The sequence below is a fragment of the Scomber japonicus genome, chromosome 9, assembly GCF_027409825.1.
Source record: "Scomber japonicus isolate fScoJap1 chromosome 9, fScoJap1.pri, whole genome shotgun sequence".
In the NCBI taxonomy this organism is placed as follows: domain Eukaryota; kingdom Metazoa; phylum Chordata; class Actinopteri; order Scombriformes; family Scombridae; genus Scomber; species Scomber japonicus.
The window spans coordinates 37,496,641-37,511,949 of record NC_070586.1 but is presented as its reverse complement, the minus strand read 5'-3'; positions in this window follow the sequence as shown (position 1 = coordinate 37,511,949).

The following is a 15,309-nucleotide window of genomic DNA, read 5'->3' as shown; positions in this document are numbered from 1 at the left end:
TGCAGTCATTTGTTGTCAGATCGTCTGCAAGCTCACCTGTGTTACCAGTCTGCTCCTACATTCTCTGACTCCTGTACCCGGACCTGCCTGAACTCTGCCCTGTTCTCCCATCCCAGAAACCTGACCTGCCTTTGTCTTCAACTCCGATCTGTCTTCTGCCCCGGTAATTTCGACCTGCCTTCTGCTTGACTCTTTTGACTTGGATTTGCCCTGAACTGTGCCGCTGCCTTGTTTTCACCTGCAGTTGTGGTGTGTGTGTGTGTTTTCCCCAGGACTTCCCGGATTCTGCAGCTCCAGGATTTGCTTCCCTGGGGAGGCACACACACACACAGCACCTTGGGCACACTGGAACCCTTGGAAGCCCAGAACTCTGAACACTTCTCCTTCCCACTCCCCTTCCCTAATTCAATAAATACCCTTCTGGGTTCGAACGCACTTGGTTCCTCCGTCTCGTACTTGACAGTACGATCTGACCACCATGGAATCAGCGAACGAACCATCAGCCCTGGACCGCCTGCAATGTGCAGAGGGGGATGTTTCCCGAATTACTGGCGACGTTGCGTCTTTGTTTCAGCTCGGCCATCAGCATCAACAACAACTCCAGCAACAACAAGAGCAACTGGCCCAGGTGCTTGAGGCCCTTACAAACTTGAGAGCTCCCTCTACTGCATCACCCCAACCAGCCTACAACGCTCCAGCTCCCGAACCATCGAACCCGGAACCCAAGATTGGAGGCCTGGAGCGCTTCAATGGCGACCCAGACCAGGTCCGGCCCTTCTTGACCAACTGCAGACTCCTGTTCTCGCTGCAACCCAGAACCTTCGCCTTGGAGGAGGTCAAGGTTGGATTCGCCATTACCCATCTGACGGGTCGGGCTCTTCTTTGGGGAGCAGCAGAGTTCGAGCAACAAACCCCAGCCTGTGCCACCTTCGAGGCCTTCGAGACGGAAATGAAGAAGGTGTTCGATCTGGGTTCAACAACGGCAGATGCATCCCAAGAACTGACAATCCAACAGGGCAATCGCACTGTCGCTGACTACTCCATTGAATTCTGGACCGTGGCCAGACGCAGCACGTGGAATATGGTAGCCGTAGTGAACGCCTTCCTTCACAGTTTGGCAGAGTACATCCAGGACGAGTTGGCCTCATACGACTTACCCACGACCCTCGACGACGCTATTGCTCTGGTGGTTCGTATCGACCGCCGGATACAGACCCGTCGACGAGAAAAGGGGCGCCAAATTCCACGTCCCGTCCGCAATCGGAATGGTTTTTCGCCGGCCCCATCCTACCCCGGAGCCTCGCCTGCCCAGTTGACACATACCAGCCAGCCTGAACCCATGGAGATTGGTCGCTCTACCCTCACTCCAGAAGAACGCCGGCGCCGCTTCACCTCAAACCTTTGCCTGTACTGCGGGGGCGAGAACCACCAAGTGGTCAACTGTCCAGCAAAAGGCGTGGGGGAGTCCTGGTGAGCTCAGCATGTTTTCAGCCCCCCGTAACCCGAAAACCCCTGCTCCATGTTCGTCTTCTGCTTCCCAATTCCCCACACACGCTTTCCGCCCTGGTCAACTCTGGAGCAGATGCCAACATTATGGACTCTGAACTAGCTCGTCAATTAGGCATAGGGCGCCATCGTCTGTCCACACCTGTTTCTGCACGAGCCCTGGATGGGCATCTGCTTGGCACTGTTACTCACATCTCAGCCCCAGTAACCATGCACTTGTCAGGAGGCTATCCAGTTTCACCTTCTGCGCTCACCAGGGTTGCCACTCATCCTAGGATATCCATGGCTCCGTCAACATAACCCCCACTTCGACTGAGAAACTGGGGTAATACTGGAGTGGGGAAGAGAATGCCACCAAACCTGCTTGAGAGGAGCCATCATACCCACCAGTCCTGAATCCCCTGACTGGATCCCAGACCTCTTCCGGGTTTTTCAGAAGGACGAAGCTCCTGTGGAGGAACCGGCTCCTGTATCATTGCTGCTCTGACCTGGGACATAGAGAAACGAGTCAGGGACGCGATCCGAGACCAGCCCGGCCCCAGTGTTTGCCCCAACGATTGCCTCTTCGTGCCAGATCAACTCAGATCACAGGTGATTCAGTGGGGCCATGACTCTCACCTAGCCTGCCATCCTGGAGGGAATCGAACGTTCCGCCAACTCTCCCAACGGTTCTGGTGGCCCTCGATGAGGACTGACATCCAGGACTATGTAAGGGCTTGCCGCACCTGCAGCCAAAATAAACCCCCAGTCGCCCACCTGCAGGATTACTCCAACCTCTGCCTGTGCCCAAACGCCCCTGGTCCCATCTGTCATTAGACTTTGTCACTGGTCTGCCCCCGTCCGGTGGACATACTGTCATCCTCACCATTGTTGACAGATTCAGCAAGATGGCCCATTTTGTCCCGCTTCCAAAACTACCCTCTGCGAAGGAGACAGCGCAGGTAGTACTGGAGCAAGTCTTCAGGATACACGGTCTGCCCAAGGACATCGTCTCTGACAGGGGTCCCCAGTTCACATCAGTTTTCTGGAAGGAGTTCTGTCGCCTCATCGGGGCCACAGCCAGTCTTACCTCCGGCTTCCACCCTCAGTCCAACGGACAGTTGGAGAGATTCAATCAGGAGCTGGAGAAGTCCCTCCGCTGCATGGCTTCACGCAATCCCCGATCCTGGTCTCAGCAGCTCCTGTGGGTGGAATATGCCCATAACTCCCTCCCGAGCTCCGCAACTGGCCTGTCCCCCTTCCATTGTGTGTACGGCTACCCGCCACCACTGTTCGCGAGTCAGGAGCCCAAAGTATCCTGCCCGTCTGCCCTGGCCCTTGTACGGCGTTGCCGCAGAACCTGGTCCCAAGCCCGGACCACCCTCCTCCGGTCGGTGGCTAGTTATGTTGCTGGAGCCAATTGACGGAGGATTCCGGCTCCTACATACCGGGTGGGACAAAAGGTATGGCTCTCCGCCAAGGATCTTCCGCTCCGAGTGGAGTCCCGCAAGTTGGCACCCCGGTACGTCGGCCCGTTTCCTGTGGAGAGGGTGATAAGTCGGTCGGCTGTCCGCCTCAAGCAAAACTCTCCTGGATGCTGTCACCAGACGATTTGTCAACATAGAGCTGGAGCCTTTGTATGCCATTGCCACCTTGTTGGACCCAAGGTACAAGGACTGGTAAGGCATCAAGCTAACATACTAAATAGTACACTATAAGTTAGGGCTGGGTGATTTTGCTTAATATCAATATCACGATTAATTGAAGCTTTTGCTTCGATTAACAATCATTTTTATTTTTATGTTCAACTATTAAAGATGGCATATCAGTTATTTATAGATATTTATTGAGAATTTGTGCCAATGAAATCAAAAGCTTGACATCAAAATGTCTTATGAGGTCATACTTTATTTTTAACTAAAAGGCAAGTTACATAAATAGTACAAAATAACATCTTGAAATGAATGACTCAAAATAATTAAAAAAAGTTAGAGGGTTTAAATGTCGGTTTCCGGTATATTTTCAGTTAATTGCGCAGCCCTATTATGTATGGTATTTGATGTGATATGATGCCAACATTTGAGTGGAATATTAAAACATTATACCAATGTGAATAATACATAGGCATACTGTATACATGTGTGCTCAGGTCTTGTTTTGTTCTGAAGGGAAATATTTTATGATAACCGGCTCACTATACAATATCCCTTACTTGTTCTATCCCTGTTTCAGGTACTTTGGAAGTGCCACCTTTGCCGACAATGCTAAAGAGGCACTGTTGAGGGAGCTCCATGAGACAGCATTGACCACAGCAGGAGAAGACAGAGTCTCTGCAGCCAGCAGAGAAGGCCCCTCGGAGGGAGGCAGAGACAGAGCCTGAGGCAGCGGCAGCAGCTCCAGCTCCAAGGAAAGGTAGCTTAATGGAGGAGTTTCAACAAATTCTGGAGGAGTGTGAGGATGAAGGCCCTGCAAGCACCACAAGCCCCGAAGGTCAGCTGAATACATTTTTAGCTGAGAAAACCATTGCTGCTTCTGACAATCCATACCATTACTGGCGTGGCAATAGGGACAGGTTACCTCTTCTTGCTGTCACAGCCAAAAAATACCTCTGTGCACCTTGTACCAGTGTTGAAAGTGAAAGGTTATTCAGCACTGTGTCCAACATTGTAAATGAAAAAAGGAACAGACTGACTGCAGAGAGAGCAGAGATGCTTGTCGTCTTGACAAAGAATTTGTCATTGCAACTGAAGTAAGCAGCACTAGGCCATGATGTAATACTGCTATTACATCACTGCTACTGTATTAAACTTTGTTTACATTTTTTATTGTATTTTGCCCAGAATACTGGTTTATTATTATTATTATTATTATTATTATTATTATTATTATTTGTTGTACTTCCACTTTGCAAACATAATGCAGATAATCCTCAGAGTGTTTTGACTTCTATTTATAATCAATCTCAGGTTCAAGTTATTTGTAATTTCCACTTAGAGATCCAGCCATGAATGGTGTTGAATTGCACCATGTGAAGTAGGCTATTTGTTTTAAATATTTTGTAACTATGTTAGCTCAGTTCACTAATTTGAGCTTTAACATTTGTATTTATTTTGTATTTTATTTATATTTTTTACTGTATTTGACGAGAATACTGGTTTATTCTTAGTTTTTTTGTACTTTGCACTTTGTGAACAGAATGCAGATAATGCTTATTTTGTGTTTTTTACTTGTAGTATTTACTTTGATATGAATAAATAAATGGTTCATTGCTTTAATTTTATCATTCATTGCATTCATTTGTTTAATCTTGCTACATTTGTCTCAGGAAAGAAAGGTAGTCACACCCAATACCCTCAGTATTTTTGTCCTGTAGAGGTTTGTAGTTTTTCAAATCAACAATGGTATCGGATCGGTATCGGGTATCGGCTGATACGCAAAGCCCAGAATCGGTATCGGAACTGAAAAAGCCAGATCGGTGCCTCCCTGGGGGGGGGGTTTGTCATGGATTCCCTCTGCCAGTCTGGTACTACACTCGATTGGCCCTAATCACCTTCACCTGTCCCACTCTGCTCTGTCTCCCTTAGCCTCGTTAACTCTCCAGCTGCACTGCATTTGCCGTTAACCATGCTCTGCATTTATGGTCCTGTGTTGCAGTCATTTGTTGTCAGATCGTCTGCAAGCTCACCTGTGTTACCAGTCTGCTCCTACGTTCTCTGACTCCTGTACCCAGACCTGCCTGACTCTGCCCTGTTCTCCCATCCCAGAAACCCGACCTGCCTTTGTCTTCGACTCCGATCTGTCTTCTGCCCCGGTAATTTCGACCTGCCTTCTGCTTGACTCTTGACTTGGGTGTGTGTGTGTGTGTGTGTGTCCGTCCCAGGACTTCCCGGATTCTCCAGCGCCAGGATTTGCTTCCCTGGCCAAGGCACACGCAGCACCTTGGGCACACCGGAACCCTTGGAAGCCCAGAACCCTGAACACTTCTCCTTCCCACTCCCCTTCCCTAATTCAATAAATACCCTTCTGGGTTCAAACGCACTTGGTTCCTCCGTCTCATACTTGACAGCTAGCTCGGTGACTAACTCGGCTAACTGTCTAACTGTAGACTGTAGTAGTAGTGGGCGCTGAATGTATGTATACCTCTACAATAGCAGGGGCAGGTACAGTCTATGATTTAAACCTGCCCGCTAAATCCTGAACACATAAATCTTGAAACACAGTTTGTGAAGCCTAGCTCTACAATTCAAATCTAAGTGGTTGAAATGCTTTTTACACCATTTTTAGAAATACATTTATGACCTATTTAATATGTTTAGAAGAAGTCTGATTTCACTTTACACGGTCTTTAAGGGGAAGTTTTGACGTGAGGGTGGCACTAAAATGAACGTCACAACAATCATACTTCATCCTCTTGGGACTATGAATACCCATACTGAATGTCATGGCAGTATGGCTGCTAGTTGTGAAAATATCTCAATTTGTCCAAAGATTGAGATAACAGCTAAAATAGACTGATGGCCTGCTGCTAGTAGGGTAAAAGCTCTGCTAAATTATTACTTGCAAAAAACAGCTAAATTATTAAAGGCATGCATTATATATGCAAAGTTATCCAGACTTCAGCAGTCAGTGTGGTCAGACAGGAGCATCCATCTCATCAGAATGAATAACGTGCCTGGCCAGCATGTAACATTTAATAAGGGGCCAACTGCTATATCAGCACAGCACTGGTGAAAAGAAATGCAGCAGTGAGAAAGATCAATAATCACATCCACCCAACTGGAAAATTCTCTCATGTCATGTTCAGACAGGGCTTCAGACTGCCTTGACTAACTTGTCATTTCAATTTAACCTTAATCTGAAATTCACAGACAGTCATCCAGACGCCGGCTACTGCACAATTACTCTGAGTGAATGGTGAACATCAGTCTAGTATGCATGTATATTTTCTTTATTTGTTTTATTTTTACTCTCAATGAATCAAGAATTCCAGACCAAACCTGAAAAAACTGCTGATTAGATGTTTCAATACACTCCTCTACATATATACAATTTGTCCTAGTTAAAATATCTTAACCCTTGCATACTGTTCATATTCTGCACCCTCACAGTAACTTCCATGTCAATTTTGACCCGGTGTAAGAATCCCCTCATAAAAAGTGTCTATACCAGAAAGCATCATAGCCTGTCTGGCTGATGAATAAAAATGTGATTTAACCTTGATTTATGTTTCAGAGGGAAGAGAGAATGTTTTTTTTTTTAGGTTTTACACCCCTCATTTTTGTACACAATATCATGTCCTATTTTACCTAAGACATGAAAATATAACATTATTTAATGATTGGAATGTATTTTATTGTGTTAAAATGAGCAGAACTTTATGGAAGTGTGGGGTTTATTGTATAACCATTAGAGCCACCCGCCACCAGCTAAGAAATCCTCATAACTACTATCTTATTAAAACTATTAACTATTCATTTCACTAAAACACATGGCAATAGATACAACACAAATCTGACCCAGAACAGCCTCAATGGACAAACAGTTGTAGCTCCTACACAAAAGTATAACATTTTAAAATATTTTCATTTTGTGCATTGTGGGTCACTTTAGGAAAAGTCATCACATTTCAGGGTAGAAGACATTTAGGGTGTTTTTTTACAGCTGTCAAATGTTAAACAGGTCAAACCCGAACAGTATGTTAAAATTAAAACAGCAAAAGGCAATGGCCAGTCCATCCAGATTTTTTTTTTTTTTTTTTTTTTTTTTTTATAAATACCAAAAAAAATAGTCAATTCCAATCACATACATTGTGTTGGGGTAGAGGTAGAAAACTCAGAGATACATAAAATCAACATGCATCCCACTGAAATAGTTTTAAAACTGATCTTAACTTGTTACAACTTTTAAAAATGAACTAATATGAATGTTAATGTAAAATGGTACAACATCCTAAGGAATATATTGAAAGATAACAGCTCTTTGCAGAGGCAGTATTACCATGGCAAATATCCAGCAGAAATTCTGTATTATGGGTAGAAACAAACATCAGCTTTGTGGCAAACAGTTGAAGAAGAAAGAAGAAAATACTTTGTCATGTCCTGCATGGAAATTGTCTTTGGTCTCACTGGTAAGAATAGTATATAAAACACAGAGTACATAAAATAAACACATTCATTCCATTACGCATAGACATATGTCAGTGAGATGGACACAGCACATCACATGTACCCCCCCCCCCCCCCCCCAGCCCTCACATATGCATAAACATCAGGTATAGGGCAGAGAGCACCAATTGGCTACTACTCCCTTTCATCTAGCTTTCTATAGTTTGTTGATCATGGAAATTGTATTTGGAATAAAAGAGTCTTTATAGATTTTTTCCTTGCCATATGTACTTTATAGCGCCACCCTAGGGGAAGCAGCTTGAACTCTGAATGAGTGTCATCGTCTAATATTTTCATAGTTTTTCTGTGTACTGCAGTGTTTTTTTAGTGACCAAACATAACAGCAAGAGTTGTCTGTGAGAAAGCTGTAATAAGTAAGATTCCAAACATTCCAAATGTTAATTTTTGATTTACAGAGAAACTGCTTTCAGTTCCACCACCTTTCCATCATGCTGCACCATCTGCTCAGTGTTTATGAGTGATGATAATGGAGGGAACCTTGATGTGTGCTGTCATGGTTGACCTTTATGTTTACCAGTGTTTTTAGCTGGAGCTTTTAGTGAAGTGGTATATTCCAAGGAGTAGAGCCTTGATTGATGGATCTACTGAAATAGTCAGTATAGAGACTTTTCTGGATACTATTGGAAGCTCTCTAACTAACCAGTATATTGATTGGAGAAAACGAAAGCTTACTGTCTGTGTTTTTGCATATTTAATGGGTTACTGTTGTAGATTTTGAGTTGTGGTCTTTCCACCTTCCAGGCAGCAATTGAAAATCAACTTACAAAAAGATAAAGTTCACTTAGGTTAACAGACAACAGTAAATTATCACAGTGAACAGAGATGTGCACTCTGGTCACACATATGACCTCACATGCAGTAGCAGGTCTCTCGTCCCTTCTTCCTTGCAACACAACACATCAATGTGTATTAATGTGTGCATGAATGTTAGTTTTCTCCTGATGACCAGGATAGCACCCTGCACAGCAGCCCCTGCCATCAGTGTATGAATGTGTGTCCTAAGTGTGTGAAAAGTGCTCTACAGTACAGTACAGTCCGCTCCATTTAACATAATTAGTACAGGAATATTAATAATAGTTTATTAATGTATTAGTCAACAACTATAAATCCTCCCATAGGCACCTTTATAAGTGTTTACTGCTATATGAACAGATAATGACTGATAATACAATAAAACATAAAATATGTCTTCATAGGAGAAGTTATAAATGTTGGTCAATACTTAGAATAAAAATCATATCTGCTTACAATTACATCATAGTGTGTTATGAACCATTTTTTAACTTTTTAAATGTTAAATAGGAGGAACTGAAGTAAAGCATTTACCAAATATACACTATATATACACACACTTGTAGAATAACAGGAGAGAGAAATTGCAAATGACATAGATTGACAGCAATGGAAACAATGTACAGAATGGTGCATTTATGTTACAAAAATGTTTTATGTAATATATATTTTGTTTTATTTAGTTAACAGGTTCATTATTTTAAATTACAAGCATAGATATATGGAGTATGAGTGGAAATAATATTTAAACATTCAATCACATTTACATCTTCATCTGGTCCAAATGTTTATAAATGGTTACTAAATCTATATGCCCATGTTCCGGTCTGCAGATAATTTTAAATCATTTAAGAAAATGCAATCACATTATCCCTGTCTTTATAACTAATTATGTTCAAGGCTTAACTGATTCTTGCTCCAAACTACATCTCTGAACTGAGCTGAACTGAATTGCAGCTGTTCCTAGATCAAGACTGGCAAATCCAGATGACAGTTTTCACTGTCAAGGCCTCTTGACTGTAAAAAACACTGGTTTGGTTCTTAAGCTGAGAGCTAATAGTCTTACAGTGATTGGGCACCTACTGCAGTCGTCAGAGGAAGCAGTGCAGTAGGTACCCAGTCTTAAATTATTTAACATTTCCACACTTTACGGGAGTCGACTCTGCCTTGCCACAGACATGAAGGCTCACCACATCAATGTCAAACCTTAGTCCCCTCTCAAAACACACTTTTACCGAAAGGTATTTTCATACTCACACTCTAAAGCCTGGTGCTGGCTTCTGTCATTTATTCTGCTGAGACTTCCTTATATTTAATGTGCCTGTATTTGATAGTTTTTTCCCCATTCATCTTTATGTTCATTTTAGTGTTTTGAACATTTATCCTGTTTAATTTATTATAATATTGCGTTCTTTTGTGAAGCACTGTGTAACTATTCTTTAAAAAGTGCTATACTTATAGTTATTATTACTGTAATTATATATAAACCAAATACAGTAACAGTGCAAAAAAAGTGGGTTACCAAGATGAGCATGATTGTTGATCTTGAAGAAGGCTGTAGGGCTGAAACATCATCGTCTGAATAAAGAAGTACACATAAAGCCAGAGTTTGTTCTCGGGTCTGCTTCTGTTGATTGGCACCTCAATACTTGCGCAATACTTTTCTACTATGTACCAAGATGAAAACTATATATGTGTGTGTGTGTGTGTGTGTGTGTGTGTGTGTGTGTGTGTGTGTGTGTGTCTGTATAATATGAAAGGAGAACATCAACAAAAACATAGTAAAATGCATTAGATGTACCTTGTATACTTGAATTGTTTTGTGTTTGTATAATATTTGAAAGTGAAACACACTTCTCATCATAAAGTCTATATGGAAGATCCACATAATTAATAGATGACCTGATGAATATCCAACTGGGATTAAGATGTTTTCTGTGTAAACACATCTGTGGTTTGGAGTCAGCATGCAATTATTATACTTGTAATAAAACATTCTTTATTCTTGCCTACCTTTTCCCCAGTGAATTCTTCCTTTTCTAACAAACAGCTGTACAAAACCTAAGTGCATACAGTACATGAATATGTGCCTGTGTGTGTCTCCTGTTCCCCTTCATTACCCCAGAAGATGCTGCAGGGAGGAATCATCTCATCTCTTCCCTACATGGAAGAGGACATTCAAAAGAGAGATGCCTCCAAGGGAAATGTTTGAAATCCACTCAAACATACCCTGATACATTAGAAGATAAACATGTGGCAACCATCTCTGTTCCCTCACCTACCATGGCTCTATTGTGTGACCCTGTAAGGTGTGTGGTGCTACTGCCCCCTCTTGGCTAAAGGTGGGACTACAACACTTCCTGCAAAGGTGAGTAATTTGTTGATGAACAAACAGCACGATCACAAATTACAGCTTGCCTGTATATGTGTGACACTTGGTTTCTTTAATTACTCTGTTTATTAGTTTTTTCGCTTCAGCTCATTTGAAAGCTTCATCAACAGCAGGACATGTCAAGGAAGGCCCAGCCCAATCACAAAACTCCAACTCCATTAAATGAATAACCAACAGAGCGTCTGGACTTCCTAATGAGGGGGACAGTTATACGCAGGGGGCCACTGTGTGTGTGTGTGTATGCGTGTATGGTCTTAACTGATAAGTGGTCCATTTGGTTTTTGATGTGGATTGTGGATAAGTATTTAACAGCTTAGCCTCATTGACCCTGTAGTGATAAAGATTATTTGAGGTGTTCACAACAAATGCATTTTTTTTTGTGGGATGATCATTGACTATATGTATATTTATATGCATGTTTTATACATTGTCCTTCTTTGTTTGCTATATTTTGTTTGAGGCATGATTGCCTTCAAATTTTAGTGTGTATTTTTTGACAAAATTGCATATTTATTGTCCTCTCCAGTCTTGTTCCATTTCATGGACTCCAGATTCTTAAATATGTCTATAAGTTTTTTTTTTATATATATATATATATATATAAATAATATGTCTATTAAATATCAGCAGCAAAAGTACTGTAGTGATTCATTCCACATTTTTCTCTTCAGGTTTCTTTTGATGTTAATTACAAATTGGGGAGAACAGGGCAAGTTGGATCAGTGAGTAGGTTGAGCCAACTTGTGTTTCTAGGCAATCATATACAAAGATATTGGGAAAATTCTGAAAGGTCAACTCCATTATTTGACTCAATCTGGGTCTCACTTATGTATCTGAGTATGTGTTGAGCTTTTCATGATTAAAATGTGTGTGCCAGACATTTATTACACTGTTATAATCATAGATTTTGGACAGTTTACTAGCACCTTTTTCCTCTCTGACACTCCCATTGACCTATGAGTGCCATTATGAGTGCCTGATAATAGACCAAAATATTAAAACATTTAAAAAAAAAACCTGACACTTTGTGGCGAAAAAACACATGACTGCATCTCCATGGCTGAGAGAAGAAAAGGAGAGACACATACAGAGAATGAGAGAGAAATGAGAAATGAAAGAGTTGCTGGCAAGTGGCAGTAACTTCTCCTGCCCGCCTACCTACCTGCTTCTTTTTCAGTTCTAAGTCAAGACTCTCTCTGGGATTGTTTGATTCACTGGGCCTCTCTTCAGCTTACATTGATTTATTAATCACTCCACCAATGAACTAACAGATACTGACCTTTCCATGGTGCCTGAGCACCCCCCACCCCCAAACTGGCTGAATCGATCATTTAATGGAACATCAAGGCCAGAGATTATTTGTCAGCATTTTGTCATGCATGCCCCCATATCCAGATAGGTCAATACAGTGACCTTCCCTAAGAAGTGTGTAAACAACTACAGACAAGACTGAGTGTCATTATTAACCTCCGTCATCACATTTAAGAGCTATTTAGGCTAATGAGGACAGACTGGTTCATTGCTTCATTACTGCACTGCTGTGGCTTTGTCAATATGGAAAACACATGGACATGAATAAACTGTTACACTCTGCAACGTTATATATATATGTATATGTATATACATACACGTATACAGTATATATATATAACACTATGTGTTTTCCATATTGACAAATATATATGTATATATGTATATATATATATATATACACACACACACACACACACAAAATGTTTTTAAGCTTGGCTGAGGCGGAAAATGTGTTATATCAATTAAAGCAAAATGCGACAAAATGCAGTGGGGAAAAAAGTGTTTAAATCATGAAATAGATGAAACATGTTATTTAACATCCACTGAAAATATTTTAAAAATAGCAGCAGGCTTAAACATTGGATTTGAGTAATGATGATTCTCAGATTGATACATGAAACAAACAGAAATGTAAAATTTTCCATCATGTTTTATACATGATTTTTTATTGTTTGAGGTTTGACTAGTGCTATTATGCCATCTTGTTGTGCCTGCTTCTTCTGATATGATTTAATGGCCTGTTTGTCTTGATGGACCAACTCCTGTTTCCAAACATTTGAAGTAAACACATAGTAATTCTAATTGTCTTTTGCTTATATTCTGCAAAATTGGAATTTACAGTAAAAATTGGATGTGCTGCCACTTGCCAATATTCAATAAACATCATTGAATTATACAGACCCCCGTGCCCCTGTTCTTTGTAGCCCTACTTTTGGATTGTCCTCTTTAAGATGGGGTATTAAGACAAGACAAGAACATTTTTGTAATGTACTCCAAAGCTCCTCATGGTATGTTAATGCAAAGAAATGTTAATGTATTCTCTTAATTTGTTCTATTGTTCACATCATTGTGATGGTGTGGATTAATACCAGGTGTGACATTACTATGTAAGGCTATATCTGACACACTTGCCTTGAGAAAAACAGTGCTGTATTAATTCAATATCAATTTTAATTGCTCTATACCCCTTTCAACTTTGATGGTAATATTATTCCTCCAAAACTGCTGTCATACCTGTTGTGCTGCTATCTGGTTTTTACACACCGCTGTATTAAACACCTTTAATGTAGTTGCTAAAACTCTTACTAAAACCAAAACCTTCAAGCATAAAACAGATTTTGTCTTCATTTTACTGGCTCCTCATTTTAAAGCTGCTGATGGATTTAAAACTCCTCAGTCCTTACATTCCAACCCGCCTCAGACCACAGCATGTCATGGCTCATCAGCTCTCATGCCCATGCTTCTTTACTACTGTGGAATAAAACAAAAACATGACTGATGACAGATATACGCACTGTTTAAATTGTATGTAAACATTGAAAACCTATTTCTTCTTAGACTGCCATAACTGAATATTTAATTCTGAGTGAATAGTTGTTACCTTCTGAAATCCAATACTTCCCCTAATCATTTCAAATCAATAAATTGGTACTTACTACATGTGCTGTCTCAGATTTTTTCAGCGTTCTTTTTAGTTTCCTAAATGACAGCTATTTCCATTTCATGAAATGATTAAGAGTTAGTCATTTCCTTTCACTCAGTTGCCCCCAGTTTAATTTTTCCTAATTGAACTAATTAAACTTTTTTTTAATTTTAGTTTTAATTAGCACCTTTTAAGATATTGACACAAGTTTATTTTATTCAACTGCACTAGATGAGTGTTTTAAATTGTAAAGTTATTTTACAATTGCTGAATCAAAGATATCAAATATACTCCACTAAGTGTTTCAAAAATAAAAAAATGTTTGCAGTATGTATGTTTGTGTGCTGCCATTATGCCACGATCTAACCCAAGTAAATACGGCTTTAACTTTCTACTTTCCTTCCCCCTAAGTTATGTTCTTGATGGTTGAACCTTTTCCTTATCATGTTATTTGTCACAAAAATGTAGATATAACCGCACATGTGTATCGCTTATATAAGCCTGTAAACCTGCCATTAACAGTATGGAAAAAAATTGCCTTAAAATCCTTAAAATGGAGGTAACCCATGTTCACAGTGTCCTAAAAAAAACAAAGTGGTAACAGGCCAGCTGGAGCTTACTGTATAGTACAATGGCTGCTGTGAGGGCTTGGAGGTTGCAATATTGTCCCCTAATCACTGCAGGCATAAACTCAACTGGATGCACAAGAAAAAGAGAAGAGGGGACTGGGAATAAAACAATAATTTGGCTACATCCCAGTACAAGGATGCTGGACTTGTAAGCTGGCCAGTGTCATAAAGCAGTGGCTTTCTCAATGGATGTCAGTCATTGCTCCACTAATGGAGGATGACATGGAACATAATGCACCAACTAGATCCTGGGCGGACAGGAGTAATGGCTCATAAATTCAGCAGCCCTGGAGCAGGGATCTGTCAAAACTCAGCAGTGCATTGTGGGTTAATGTTTTTCATACACCTCCCCTCACCCCGCAGTCACTGCAGTGTGTCAATCAGTGTGTGTGTGTGTGTGTGTGTGTGTGTGTGTGCATACTGCCCCTACCCCCCTCCCCTCACTGCTGTTGCCACTCTTCACCTCAGAGTGAAATGCAGCCAGCCATACTAAAAACCATTTTCTTTTTAATTAATCACGCCAATACTATGAAGCAGCTTTAGTCAGAGTCTGGCAGTGCAGCTTAAGCTCCAATCAATGGCACAGGGTCGAAATCTCAGAGAGTGTCAATATTTTCCAAAGTGCAAAAAATAAAAGTCCTGGAGGCTCAGGCTGCCCTATATAAAGTGCCCAGAGGATGCAGGCGGCCCAAAAAGCCCCTTACTGCAGCCTGCGACTCCACCATGCTACTCTGCTCTTTTGTTCCTGATAATAGGGTACAGAGGCGAGAGGCTGTGACCCACAGAGCTGGGTAAGGTCTGCCTGTGGCATGTCATTCAGCATGTACCCATGGCACATTTCATTTCATGCAAAGAATGTGACAAAAGTTG